The following is a 14,193-nucleotide window of genomic DNA, read 5'->3' as shown; positions in this document are numbered from 1 at the left end:
CAGAAAACTTTACGGGATAAAATTGGCTGGAAAAACCAAATAATAGCAGTAGAAACACTAACAAAAATGAAGTTCTAATTATTGAAATAGGCAGCAATGGGAAATTATAATTAAACTAGAAAAATTGAGAAAGAAAGAGGATCTGTATGGAAAAGGTTGAACTTAAAAAACAAAACAACAATCAACAACATCAAAATAAACAAAAAAAACAACCAAACCAAAAAAAAGAACAAAAAAAAAAAAAAAACACAACCAAAAACAAAGCAGTATGTATATGTTATTGAATATTGTTTGGGCAACTCATGGTCTTCTGGGGTATGAGATGTTAATCACAGTTCTGATACGACTGGAGGCTGCTAGTTTCTCAAACCCCAGCAGGTAGACACCCTAAATCTCTCTTCAGCCCACTTAAAAGGCACTTTGAGCTTGTTCACTTGCTGAGCAGAAGCTTTCCCAGGGAAGTGCTTGTCGCTGGAATCACTGCTGAAGTGGCTATCCACTTACCCTGTGTGCCAAAACTGGTCTCCCTCTGCCCCCGAGGGTTAGGGCTGCAAGGCGGCTCAGACCCTGCCCTTAGGCTACTTGGTCGCTGGGTTACCGGCTCCCACCCAATTCCAGCTCTGCGGCCCTGAAGGCAGAGCTTGCCAGGGCAGATGGCTCACAATGACTGCCTGTGACCCAGAGCCAAACACTATTAGCTCCGTCTGGCTCAGCGGCCAAGACTGGGGCCCCAGACAAAGGCCAAAGTTCTCCGCATCCCGCTCAGGCTCTCCCCAAGGCAGTTCAGCTGAGTGCCAAGTCCAAAGACACCAAAACAGTTCACAGGTAAGGCCTTTCTGGTTTGCAGTCTCGCTGCTACTGAACTTAAGTTGCGGGCGGGTTTAGACGGATTGAACACACGTGACCACTTTCCAGTTTTCCACTGTTTTAGTCCTCCTCTTGGGGTCCAGAAGTCTCTCGCTGACTCCCTGTATCCTCTCAGGGGTGATGATAGGCATATCCCACCAGCCAGAGATGCCTGGAGTCCTATCTCCCCTGACTCACGGTGCCCAGATGCAAGGAAGCTGTTACTCGGCTGCCATCTTGCTCCGCCTCCCCAGGACTGGGTTCTTATTCAGGCTTTATCGCTTACCAGTTATGTGACCCATAAAAAATATTTTCACTCTCCAAAGCTAATCTTTGGAATGGAAATCTTGGGAGAATTATGTGAAATATATCTGAAAGTAAAAGAGACCTGACAGGCAGGTCTTTGGGGGAAGTAGGTGCTGGGTTTTGCAAACTCGAAGGCTTCAGGATGAATAGGGCCAAGAGATGAAAGACAGGGCCCTGGACCAGATATATAGAGAGTGTAGGTGATGAAAAAAATCACCAGAGGAGTTAATGACTACACACCCCCCTTTCCAACCATATGTTTTAACTGAGAGATCAGGGAAGAGGCCCCTGGAGCAGGAAGGTAGGGCCCAGAGAGCAGAAAAGAACAGGACAAGCCCATCCTCTGCAATATGGACAAGGGCACAGAGCTAAAAGGGTACCCTCTTCTCTGCTGGTTCTCTTAGGGGGTGGGCCATAGAGTCTGCCAAGGACTCACACTCTGGCTCAGGCTAAGATTTGAAAGGAGCTGAGCAATGAAGAGGGAACATGGGCAGAGGAGCCTTTTGGAGAACAAGGAGGCTGTCCCAAGGCTGACTCTTCCCTGCCCTCTGGAGGTGTGGGAAGGAGACACAAGTGATGACCAGGAGGCTATGGGGTCAGTCCAAGCCTGGGGAGGGCAGGAGAAGGAGGGAAATGTTACTAAAACAGGTCATAGCCACCAGCACTTACTGTTCATAGGGACCTACTATGTGCTGGGAGCTTTCTGAGTGATATGATTCTGTACTCCCAGCTGACTCTGCCAACCAGGACAGGCCACACTCGGATGCCTGGGTTCACATCCTGGCTCTGGCCAGGAGGACCCAGGACTTTGTGTACCTCAGTTCACTCCTATGTCAAGTGGAGGCAGGAACCCAGGCAGGGAGGCTCACAGCCCTCACTGTGAGCTCAGGAGAAGGCTGAGGAAGAAGTATTACAGTTACTGAGCAGAACGTGTGGACTCCACCGAGAGGCTCGCTAGGCTGGACTGGCAGCACAGTCTGTCCCACACTCACTGTCAGGGCTTCTCATACTTACAGTCTAAGGGGACCTTCTTATAGGCTCAATCTTTATGTCCTGAAAACAAGCCTGGAGAGCCACCTGATCCTGGCCAGGTGTTTGTCTCTAATGTGGCTGATACCATCTGAGGGCCTCACTATTATTCCCTGACCCAGCTTAGCCCAGCAGAACCAGCTGGTACAGGGCCATCTGGAGGGGTGGGTGGAAGGCAGCCCCATGGCCATCCAAGGTCAAATGCTTTTCTCTCCTGGATGTGCACCTCAGAGAGGCATTGAGAGCAATCTGTGAATTCCCAGCTGCCGAGAGCCTTGCAATGTGCCTGACTGTGTCGCTGGGCTGCTTCCACCAACACCCTTTTCCAGGGGCTGGAATCTATGCTGTTCAGGCTCAATAACCCATTTGTCCCAACACTTAGGGCGATAATAGCCAAGGTCTAGGTGCCACCCATGGTGTCTTTGGTATGACCAAAAGGACTAATTCTCCCTGTTCCAGTGGGGGGTGGGGGAGAAGTGTTAAAATCCCACATATTTACATGTGCTTCAATTTTGTGTAACACACACGCACAGACATATACATACAGACATAGAAACTCACATACACAGACACACACAGGCATACTCACAGCACATGAAGACATAAGGACATATACACCTGGCTACACAAAGACACATGTAGTTAGATGCACACAAGCACACACAGACACATACAGACCCCATGAAGACACAGAGAATCACAGAGACATGCAGACTCAGATGTGCACACACACACACACACACATATTAGGGTTCTGTCTTACTTTAGGCCTCATGAACACTAAGGTTCAGTAATAGTTCCCAAAGCTATGTCTCTTTCCTGGTCCCCAGAGCCTGTCAATGTTACAATGTGTGGAAGAAGAGTCTTTGCAGACGTGCTTAAGTTCAGGGCCTGGAAATGGGCAGGTTATCTGGGTAAGTTCTAAGTACTATTGCAAGTCACCTCATGGGTGAGAGGCAGGTGGAAATTTGAGGCAGATGAAGAAGAGGAGGCCATGTGGCCACTGAGGCTGAGTTTGCAGAAATGGACACATGCCAAGTGATTCTAGTCACCACCACAGGTTAGAAGAGGGTGCAATGGCATCTCCCCTAGAGCCTTGAGTTTGTCCCAGTGATACTGATTCTGAACTTCTGGCCTCCAGAACTGTAAGAGAATACATTTCTATTTAAAACCATGAAGCGGGATAGATCCTCAAAAAAGAAGCTAAGCAAAGAAATTTTAGAACTAAACTTAACCATTCAACATTTACATCTAATAGATACCTACAGAACATTTCATCTTAATAAAACTGAATACACATTCTTCTCATCAGCCCATGGATCATCCTCCAAAATTGATCACATCTTAGGACACAAGTCTAACCTCAGCAAATTTAAAAGACTAGAAATCATTCCTTGTATTTTCTTGGACCATCATGGAATAAAAGTTGAACTCATTAAAAACAGGAATCTCCACACACATACAAAAGCATGGAAACTAAATAACCTCATGCTGAATGATGGCTGGGTCATAGACGAGATTAAGAAGGAAATTACCAAATTTTTGGAACAACACAATAATGAAGAAACGAACTATCAGAACCTCTGGGATACTGCAAAGGCAGTCCTAAGAGGAAAATTTATAGCGTTGCAAGCCTTCCTCAATAGAATAGAAAGAGAGGAAGTCAATAACTTAATAGGACATCTCAAGCAACTGGAAAAGGAAGAACTTTCCAACCCTAAACCCAGCAGAATAAAAGAAATGACTAAAATTAGGACAAAACTAAATGAAATTGAAGACAAAAGAATATACAACAGATCAACCAATCAAACAGTTGGTTTTTTGAAAAGGTCAATAAAATAGATAAGCCTTTGGCCAACCTAACCAGAAGTAGAAGAGTAAAATCCCTAATTTCATCAATCAGAAATGATAAAGGCCAAATAACAACAGACTCCTCAGAAATTCACAAAATCCTTAATGAATACTACATAAAACTCTACTCTCAGAAGTATGAAAATCTGAAGGAAATAGATCAATACTTGGAAACATGCCACCCTCCTAGACTTAGCCAGAAAGAAGTGGAAATGTTGAACAAGCCTATTAACAAGCTCTGAAATAGCATCAAGTATAAGAAATATCCCCCAAAAGAAAAGCCCAGGACCAGATGGCTTCACATCAGAATTCTACTAAACCTTTAAAGAGGAATTAGTACCTATATTACTTAATCTTTTCCAAAACATAGAAAAAGAAGGAATACTTTCCAACACATTCTATGAAGCAAATATCACCCTGATACCCAAACCAGAAAAAGAGCCAAAAAGAAAAGAAAATTATAGACCAATATCTGTAATGAATGTTGATGCAAAAATATTCAATAAGATCCTAGCAAACAGAATCCAACAACACATCAAACAAATTATACACCACAACTAGGTGGGTTCCATTCCAGGGTCCCAAGGATGGTTCAATATATGTAAATCCATAAATATAATACATCACATAAACAAATTAAAAAACAAAGACCATATGATTCTCTCAATTGATGCAGAAAAAGCTATTGACAATATCCAGCATCCTTTCTTGATCAGAACGCTTAAGAAAATAGGTATAGAAGGAACATTTCTTAAACTGATAGAGGCCATCTACAGCAACCCACGGCCAATATCATAGTGAATGGAGTAAAATTGAAATCATTTCCACTCAGATCAGGAACCAGGCAAGGATTCCCACTGTCTCCACTGCTTTTTAACATTGTAATGGAAGTCTTAGCCACTGCAATCAGGCAAGAGAAGGCAATTAAGGGGATCCAAATAGGGCCAGAGGAGATCAAACTGTCACTTTTCACAGACGATATGATTATATATCTAGAAAATCCCAGGGAATCAACTACAAAACTCCTAGAAGTGATCAAGGAATATAGTAATGTCTCAGGATACAAAATTGACACTCATAAATCTGTAGCCTTTATATACATCAACAATAGTCAAGGGGAAAAAACAATTAAGGATTCTGTTCCCTTTACAATAGTCTCAAAGAAGATGAAATATCTGGGAGTGTATCTAACAAAGGATGTGAAAGATCTCTATAAAGAGAACTATGAAACTCTGAGAAAAGAAATCACTGAAGATGTTAACAAATAGAAAAATATACGATGCTCATGGCTGGGAAGAATCAACATTGTTAAAATGTCTATACTACCTAAAGCAATCTACAGATTTTTGTATTTTCTTTTTTTTGTGGTTTTTTTTGGCTGGGGCTGGGTTTAAACCCGCCACCTCCAGCATATGGGACCGGCGCCCTACTCCTTGAGCCACAGGCGCCGCCCTCAATCTACAGATTTAACGCGATCCTTATTGAAACACCTATGTCATATTTTAAAGACCTGGAAAAATTAGTACTTTGTTTCATAATGAAACAGAATTAACCTTGAATAGCCAAGACATTACTCAGAAATAAAAACAAATCGGGAGGAATAATGCTTCCAGACTTCAGTCTATACTATAAATCCATAGTGATCAAAACAGCATGGTACTGGCACAAAAATAGAGAGGTAGATGTATGGAACAGAATTGAAGACCAAGAGGTGAATGCAGACACTTATCATCATTTGATTTTTGATAAGTCTGTTAAAAATATAAATTGGGGGAAAGATTTCTTATTCAATAAATGGTGCTAAATGAATTGGCTGGCAACTTGTAGAAGACTGAAACTGGACCCACACCTTTCTCCTCTAACAAAAATGGACTCTTACTGGTTAAAGGACTTAAACTTAAGACATAAAACTATAAATATTCTTAGAGAGAGTGCAGGGGAAATGCTTGAAAAAATTGGCCTGGGAGAATACTTCATGAGGAAGACATCCCAGGCAATTGAAGCAACATCAAAAATATATTACTGGGATCTGATCAAATTAAAAAGCATCTGCACTGCCAAGAACACACTAAGTAAAACAAATAGCCCTCAGAATGGGAGGGGATTTTTGCAAGTTATACTACCAACAAAGGTCTAATGCCCCGGCCCGCGGGGAATTCAATGGGGACCTGGGAAACAAAGGGGTCAGTCGAATGAGAGGACAAGAGACACGAAAGAATGAGAGCAAGTCAAGAGTCTGATCAAGCTCCGTTGAGTTTATTTTTCAGCTGGACTTATAAGCACACAAACGAGGAAGTAACTAAGGGCTGTTCCTAGCAGGGCGGGGAGGGGGCTAGTTTCTGGAAAATTACTAGGAGAAGGACCCTAAAGCGGGGGGTGCATTTTTGAGGAGATACGTAAGGGGAAAGTACCGTTGCTGTTTATGGTTGAATTCCTGAGAATAGTTTGCTCGTAAAATCAAGATAGCAAGGGGCATTTTTGTGCTATGTTTTGGCTCTCGGCATCTCCTCCCTTTTAGTTTTTTAAATTGTTGGGGTCTGTCAGTTGTCGGCGTAGAAGAGAGAGCATTAACCTTTTGGGGGGAAGTATTGACCTGATTCCTCCTGCGGGCATAATGACCGCGTGATAAGTTTGAGCGTCTTTTGGGGAGGAGAGGAGAAATTTTTATGACGCTAACCTCTATGCAAATCAGGTTTGCTTCCAAGGGACTCAGAGAGGCTGTTTATGCCTTCCCTCTGCAGTGTCTTTATTGCACCCCGTAAAAAGGTACCCAGGTTGTACTTACATATGATGGTGAGTCAACGTGCATAGCTCTGAGTGCTTACGCGGTTCCTGGAGGAAAATCTTCGTTGTTAGGTTCGGCAAGGCCCCGGTCTGCAAGGTCGAGTCTATGATAATGGACTTGAATGGGTTTTGATGCCAGGGAGTCAATCTGTGATTTGATAAAATTCATGATTTTGTTAAGAATAATGGGTCCAAGGGTGATTATTAATAGCAAGCTAATAAGGGGACCTGCAAGGGGCATGAGTAAGGAGTACATGGAGGATTTCCACCACTCATTTGCCTCAGAAGAAAATTTTTGTTTTTGTAAATCTAAGCTAAGCTTATGAAGGCGGGCAGTCGGCAGTGGCTAGGAGGTGGCCAAAACCTTTTTCATCAGTCGAGTTTTCAGTTAAATAACAGCGCCAAGTGAAGGGCTTGGTGACCGCTGGAACAGGTTGGCCCAGTGCTGGGAGGCAGAAGATCAGGAGATAAGGCAGCATCATGGATGGAAATCCGTGGTTCTGGAAGGGAAAGGAGAAAGATAATCTCAAGGAGGTTCTTCTCCCAGGATTTTAGATTTGTTATCAATTTGTTTTACTAATCTTTCAGGCAGCCATCTGGCTGCATTTTCTTTCATATCAAATAGGCATACAGATCCTCGGCCCCAGATAAGAACTGGGTCTGGGCCGTTCCATTTTGAGGTGAGTGGATCCTTCCATAGGACTGTGGCATAATTGTTATTTGTTTTTGGGTGCCAAAGGCGGTCAGCGGCAGACTTGCCCTGGGCATCTATATTTAAAAAATTAAGGATTAGGAGCCCGGGGGAAAATTTAGCTTGTATAATGTTACTATCATAGGGACTACGTCCCATGAGTTTATCCCTAGTCCATTTCTTGGAGGTCTTATTTTCAAGATTTCGGGCTGCTGTTTCTTTGCAGTTATCAGCATATTCGGTTCTCCAGAGGACATAATCACCTCCAGGCAGGGTGGCACGGGTTATAAAGAACCAGTCATTTGGGGTGAGCCACCGCTCGCTCAGAGATTCAACTATAGATATAGTGAAAGGGGCTGTGGGGCCATAGAGGGACACGGCAGTTTTTAATTCTTTAACATGCTTGAAATTCAAGCGATGATACTGCTGATCGGCAGTTTCAGCTTTTTCAGCATCTGAGTCAGAGGCCTCGTGGTCATTATCTGAGGCGTCATCTGCCGAGGGGTGTTCGTTCCCATCAGAGGGGGGTTTTGGTCCTGATTCGGGAGGGGGATTCCCTTTTATCTTAGTTACAGGAAAGGCGTGCAGCACCTTTAAAGGTTTTTGTTTTGAGCTATGTTTATGAAACGTTGGGTGGGGGGGGATTTTTAGCTCCAATTCTAAAGCACATAACTCTGGAATGAGTTTTAAATGTTCCTTCCTTGTTTGGAGTAAGTCCTTAAGGGAGGAGACCTCTTGACATAATTTGCATTTGACATTTTTAATTGGTGTATCTACACCTAGAATCGGAGCACAAAATGGAGGGGCAGAAGCATAGGAAGGGGGATGATTTAGGACGGAAGGGAAGGGAGGCCAGTTAGAATTAGCGGCCTCCTCTTCCTGGGTGGTCATTTCTTTGGGGGACAGGGAGTCGGGCTCAGGCATAGGAACAGAAACAGAAGGGCAGGCTGAGGGTGGTCTGGAGTGTTCTTTAAGCGCCTTCTCTCCTTCTTTAACAACTTCTTGGATATCAGGCCATTGGTTGTAAGTTTTTAAAATATCAAAGATCAGTTCCAGTAGGAAAATGCCTGAACGGGGATTTTTTTTAGGGCCGAATGTTCTATAATAATCTTTTAGACAATCACTGACTCTAGTCCATTTCAGAACATCAATAGTGCCTTCTTGGGGGAACCAAGGACAGATATCACCAATAAAAACAAAAAATTTATAGAGATCTTTTTTCTTTACTCGAATTCCTCGTGTCTTGAGGGACTCCTTGAGTCCCTGAATAAACAAGTCATGTTTACTTAACGTTTGTCCCATAAACTCGTTGCTTTCTCTTACCTTGACGGATCAGACTCGCAGGTGGGCAATTGTACGGCGATCTCAGTGAGGATCTTCACTCACGTCCTTCTTGTGGCACGGCGATCACAGTGCGGATTTTCACTCACAACCTTGGTGTTGCGGCAATCCAATGATAAGGATACCCTTACTGGCAGCAATGTTCGATGACACCCCCATACCCTTGCCCCACGTCGGGCGCCAATTGCCCTGGCCCGCGGGGAATTCAACGGGGACCTGGGAAACAAAGGGGTCAGTCGAATGAGGGGACAAGAGACACGAAAGACTGAGAGCAAGTCAAGAGTCTGATCGAGCTCCGTCGAGTTTATTTTTCAGCTGGACTTATAAGCACACAAACGAGGAAGTAACTAAGGGCTATTCCTAACAGGGCGGGGAGGGGGCTAGTTTCTGGAAAATTACTAGAAGGACCCTAAGGTGGGGGGTGCATTTTTGAGGAGATATGCAAGGGGAAAGTACCGTTGCTGTTTATGGTTGAATTCCTGAGAATAGTTTGCTCGTAAAATCAAGATAGCAAGGGGCATTTTTGTGATATGTTTCGGCTCCCGGCACTCTAATAACTAGAATCCACGGAGAACTCAAACTTATTACTAAGCAAAATACAAGTGATCCCATTCCATTGTGGGCAAGAGACATGAACAGAAGCTTCTCTGAAGAAGACAGGCGCATGGCCTACAGACACATGAAAAAATGCTCATCATCTTTAATCAACAGAGAAATGCAAACCAAAACTACTCTGAGATATCATCTAACTCCAGTAAGGGTAGCCCACATCACAAAAATCCCCAAACAACAGATGTTGGCATAAATGTGGAGAAAAGGGAACACTCCTGCACTGCTGGTGGGAATGCAAGCTAGTCGTTCCTTTTGGAAGGAAGTTTGGAGAACACTCAGGGATCTAAATGTAGACCTGCCGTTTGATCCTGCAATTCCTCTTCTAGGTCGACCCATGAATGGATTAATAAATTATGGTATATGTATACCATGGAATACTATGCAGCAGTAAAAAAAAATGGAGACTTTACCTCTTTTATGTTTACATGGATGGAGCTAGAAAATATTCTTCTTAGCAAAGTATCTCAGGAATGGAAAAAAAAAGTATCCAATATACTCAGTACTACTGTGAAACCAATTTATAATAACTCACACTTGCATATGAAAAATGAAACACAACTTTAGCCTAGGATGAAGGAGGGAAGGGGAGGGACAGGGGAAGTGATAGGGTGGGAGGGATAGTAAGAGATAGTAGGGGGACCACAACTATGGAGCACATTGCAAGTACAAGTTGGATCTATCATGTGTAGAACACAAATGTCCTAATGCTATAATTGGGTAAATGAGGTGAAAGCTATGTTGATTAGTATGATGTAAGCACTCCAATTTGTACAAAGAATCAACACATTGAAAATGGCATAAATGTATTTATGATCTATGTACTAAAGGCTTAATAAAAAATATATAAATAAATAAATAAAACCACAAAGTGTGGGGTCATTTGTGGTAGCAGCAACAGGGAACCAATACAGGGCTCGGCTCTGCTTCTTGTGGCCATTGTCTCTACACATGGTCCTGACTTGGGGGGTGATTTTCAAAGCAGACGGAGCCCTTTTCCCTGTGTGTCCCCTGACTTCAGCTCAGGAGATGGCACAGAGCTCACAGGGGAGGATGGCCTGGGGCTGGCCTGATGCCCCCAACTCTCTGTAGAATGTCAGGACTCGAGGGCCTCAGTGCTCACATTTTGCTGGGGAGGAAACTGAGGCTCCAGGAGGAGCGGGGAGGTCCCCAACATTAAGCAGCACATTAATGATAGAGCTAGAAAAGTATTCCAGCTCATAGTCAATGGTAACAAATGTGTGAAGATGAGTAATTCATTCCTCTGTTCATTTTCTGCCAGTGTATCAAGAGACAAGGAAGCCAGCCATGCCACCTGCCCCGGAAGTAATACTTCTGGAATTCACAGTCTTAATTATTTGGTGATCAGCTAAGTACCAGAACCTTTTTAGTGTGACACTCTGCAATTAATCTGTAAAATAAACCTACATGCTAAGTCTTATTTTCTCTGCTTTGCAGTCGATGAAGCTGAGAATCATAGAGATCCAACAGCCTGCTCAGGACAGGCCACGGCAGCGAAGGTGAAGCTGGGATTCCTATTCTTTCTGCTGTCCTTAGCAGTTTCATCCTGACATTTTAATGTTGAAAGTCAACTTGGAAATAGAAGACACATGTTGATAAATCTCAGAACATATTCTGAGGGTATCAACTGCTGATGAAAGAAAAAAATGTTTTTTTACTTAACACGCATTGCTGACCTTGTTTGTCCTCTGTCCTCTGTGTTAGAGGAGCCCAATGGAATTTTCTTTTCTTTCTCTCTTTTTTTTTTTTTTGCAGTTCTTTGCCAGGGCTGGGTTTGAACCCACCACCTCCAACATATGGGGCCAGCACCCTACCCCTTTGAGCCACAGGCACCACCCAAGCCCAATGGAATTTTAAAAGACTTTTGTTAGCTCCAATCTGTTGTTCCCAGATAATCCCATACAATGAGCTCTTGGATTTTGCAAAAGGAGCTTTGACTCCTGAGAGCAAATACTCTTGGAAACCATTGGTTATGCCACTTTAGGGGGGATGTCCCCTCACTTGGCCTGGTGTGCTGTATCCTCTCCCAGGTGACTCAGTGCCCAAATCCCTAAATTTTTCCAGCATCTGGGCTGACTTCCCACCTGGCCTGTGGTGAGCATCTTATAACTGGAAGTTTCTAATGTGGCCCCCTCGTGAGTTTCCCTCAGCCTTCACTGTGCTTTTCAGATCTTAATCACCTTTCTAGTTTGCTTATTAGGTAAAGATTCTTTGCTGCATTTCATGGTTTCTGGTTGTATGAATTAGGATGGACTAGGCGGTGCTGTAGTAACCAAGAAGCTCACCACTCAAGGTATAATCCAGCCCAGGATCGATTTCTCTTCCACTCTACATGTCCCGTGTGGGACAAACCCAGGGGGTCTGCCCATCCTGTGACACAGCAACCAGGCTGATGGGGCTTGATCTCCTCACTTCCCTGCTCTGCAGATTCTGACTCTAGTTCCTTTCATCATTCCAGATAAAACCATTTCAGTAGGAAGCATGATACTAAATACCAAAAGTTGTTCTCAGTAAGGTCCTGCTACGGTTTGAGTGCCTGCTATTAGCAGTTTTTGAGCTTGGATAACCGGCCCCGACTGCCCTGCCCAGAGCCAGCCATTTGAGGGAAAGGACAAGTAAATGAGACGTATTTCTTTTTTGTTTGTTTGTTTCTGATAAAGCTGACATTAGAGCACGTGGGTTATGCCTGCTGGAATTTGGGCTTCCAAAAACTGACCCCTGAGTTAGACAGCTTCATAACCTTCCACAATGTGACATCAAAGCCAGGCTTCTCTTTGACCCAACACCTAGGATGGAAGAAGATTTCTGGTTGGCATGACAGGGCAAAGAACTTTAGAGAAATAAGCCATTTCATTGAGACCGCTTCTTTTATTCACATTTTGCAAATGAGGAAACTGCAGCATAAAGAAGCTGTGGGACCTCTGCAAGCTCACACAGCCTGCTCTCTCCTGGTCTGTCCCCTGTGAAACTGTCAAGTCTCCTGCCATGCTGGGCTGCTGCCTGTGTCCCTGCTGGGAAGGAGTTAGCCCCAGTGAGAATGCCTTTCTCTCCACCCAGGATCATTACATTGTCCTTTTAGAACTGACCCAGAAGGCTGGTCACTGTACTGTAGCATACGCCTGTAATCCCAGCACTTTGGGAGATTGAGGTAGAAGGATCACTTGAGGCCAGGAGTTTGAGGCCAGCCTGGACAACAAAGTGAGACCCCTGTCTCTACAAAAAGTTTTTTAAAATGTTAGCCAGACATGATGCCTCATGCTAGTAGTCCCAGCCACTCAGGAGGCTGAGGCGGGAGGATCACCTGAGCACAGGACCTGGAGGTTACTGCATTCTTCCAGAATGCTTGCTTGTTGTGTGAACAAAAGTTCACCCTCAGGTTTGTAGAGAGGATTGAGTAGGTCCCTCGGAGGCACGTCAGTATACAATCTATGTCACCCATTTCTAACTCAGCTGACATCAGCAGGACCCAGCAGGACACCATGTCTATGGTCCTCACTTTCCCAGGGGCCACCTGTTGGGCAGAGCTGGCACTGCAAGTCAAAGTTTCATTTATTTAGGCTTAAAGTCTAATTTGTTTGTTCTTTCCCATGCAAACTGATAGGTGAGGCGAAAGGTTGTAACTCTGAGGTCCCTGGCCGAGCTAGCATCCTGCTTTCTGTGTTTCCCTCTCATCTGTTTCAGAGCGGAGTGGGGGTCCTACCTTTCAGAAGGAAATTGACTCAGAACACCCCAGAAGTCCTGGCAGCTCTGCCTTCACCTGGAGCTTGGGCAGAGCAGGTGGGCAAGAAGCCAGGGTTGTTAACTATGATTCCATATGCACTGGAGAAGTATTTGCAGTTGAGGGCAGCCAGGCCCAAGAGTGACAGGCCACTTAACCTGTTTGGCCTCAATTTTCCTGTCTGTACAGTGGGTTAATGATTCCCAGCCTATGTCCTTTAAGACATGTTTTGAGGATCAGATCAAACAATTAATAAATTTGTAAAAGCTCTAGAGAATAAGGCAAGGTGAGAACGTTTGGATGTCCTGCCCCTGACTTGTGTCATGCATTTATCCTCCTCTGGCAAGGTTGTCCTGATGGTCTGTCTACCCGGAGCCCTTTGGTTCCCACAGGTGCCAGTGAAGTCTGCTCTGGGACTGGAAGCTGGTTTGAATTCGGTCTCTCCCAGCCAGACTCCTGACTCATTTGGGATACATAACTCTTCAAAGTACAATGATAATGTCCAAGGTGAGCCCTCAACCTCTTTCCCGCCCCTGCACTCTGAGGGAGTCCAGTCTGCCTTTGGTTCAGCCCCTCCTCAACTGCAGAATGCCAATGTTGAGAAATATGTGGAGTCACACAGGTTTTTGCTTAGGGATATGAGTTGTTTGAGCATCGGGTGAAATGAGCTTCAACAGAGTGGCTGCTCCCACATTGGGTACAAGGTATAGTTCTCATGAGCAGGAGGCCACCAGCGATCCTTATGGTCTAAGGAGGAATTAGCTCTGCATAAATCCAGTGTGGGCCTTGAAGGGGAGCATTGGAGTGAGATGGTGCAGTGTGAAGGAAAAATAGAGCCCATGAAGCTGGGTCTTCCATTTACTAGCTAGACATGGTGGCAGACCAGTAGCTTCTCTGAGCCTCAGTATCCTCACCTGTGAATTTGACATATAGGATCACAGCAGATCTACTCAGAGCATCAAGGTGCTGCTATGATGATTAAATGAGAAAATGCTGG

The 14,193-nt window shown here is 44.4% G+C and overlaps 1 long non-coding RNA gene across 1 annotated transcript; it reads left to right on the top strand.

Annotated features, from left to right (window-relative positions):
- The first annotated feature begins 777 nt into the window (after window positions 1-777).
- Window positions 778-11,051, top strand: LOC128594576 (uncharacterized). Its single transcript, XR_008382595.1, has 4 exons — window positions 778-825; window positions 3,012-3,095; window positions 10,740-10,818; window positions 10,916-11,051. It is a non-coding gene; the product is annotated as an uncharacterized LOC128594576 (long non-coding RNA).
- The last annotated feature ends 3,142 nt before the right edge of the window (window positions 11,052-14,193 follow it).

Source organism: Nycticebus coucang, chromosome 9, assembly GCF_027406575.1.
Source record: "Nycticebus coucang isolate mNycCou1 chromosome 9, mNycCou1.pri, whole genome shotgun sequence".
Classification (NCBI taxonomy): domain Eukaryota; kingdom Metazoa; phylum Chordata; class Mammalia; order Primates; family Lorisidae; genus Nycticebus; species Nycticebus coucang.
Note: the sequence above shows the minus strand (reverse complement) of the source record. Positions and strands in the feature narration are given on the sequence as shown.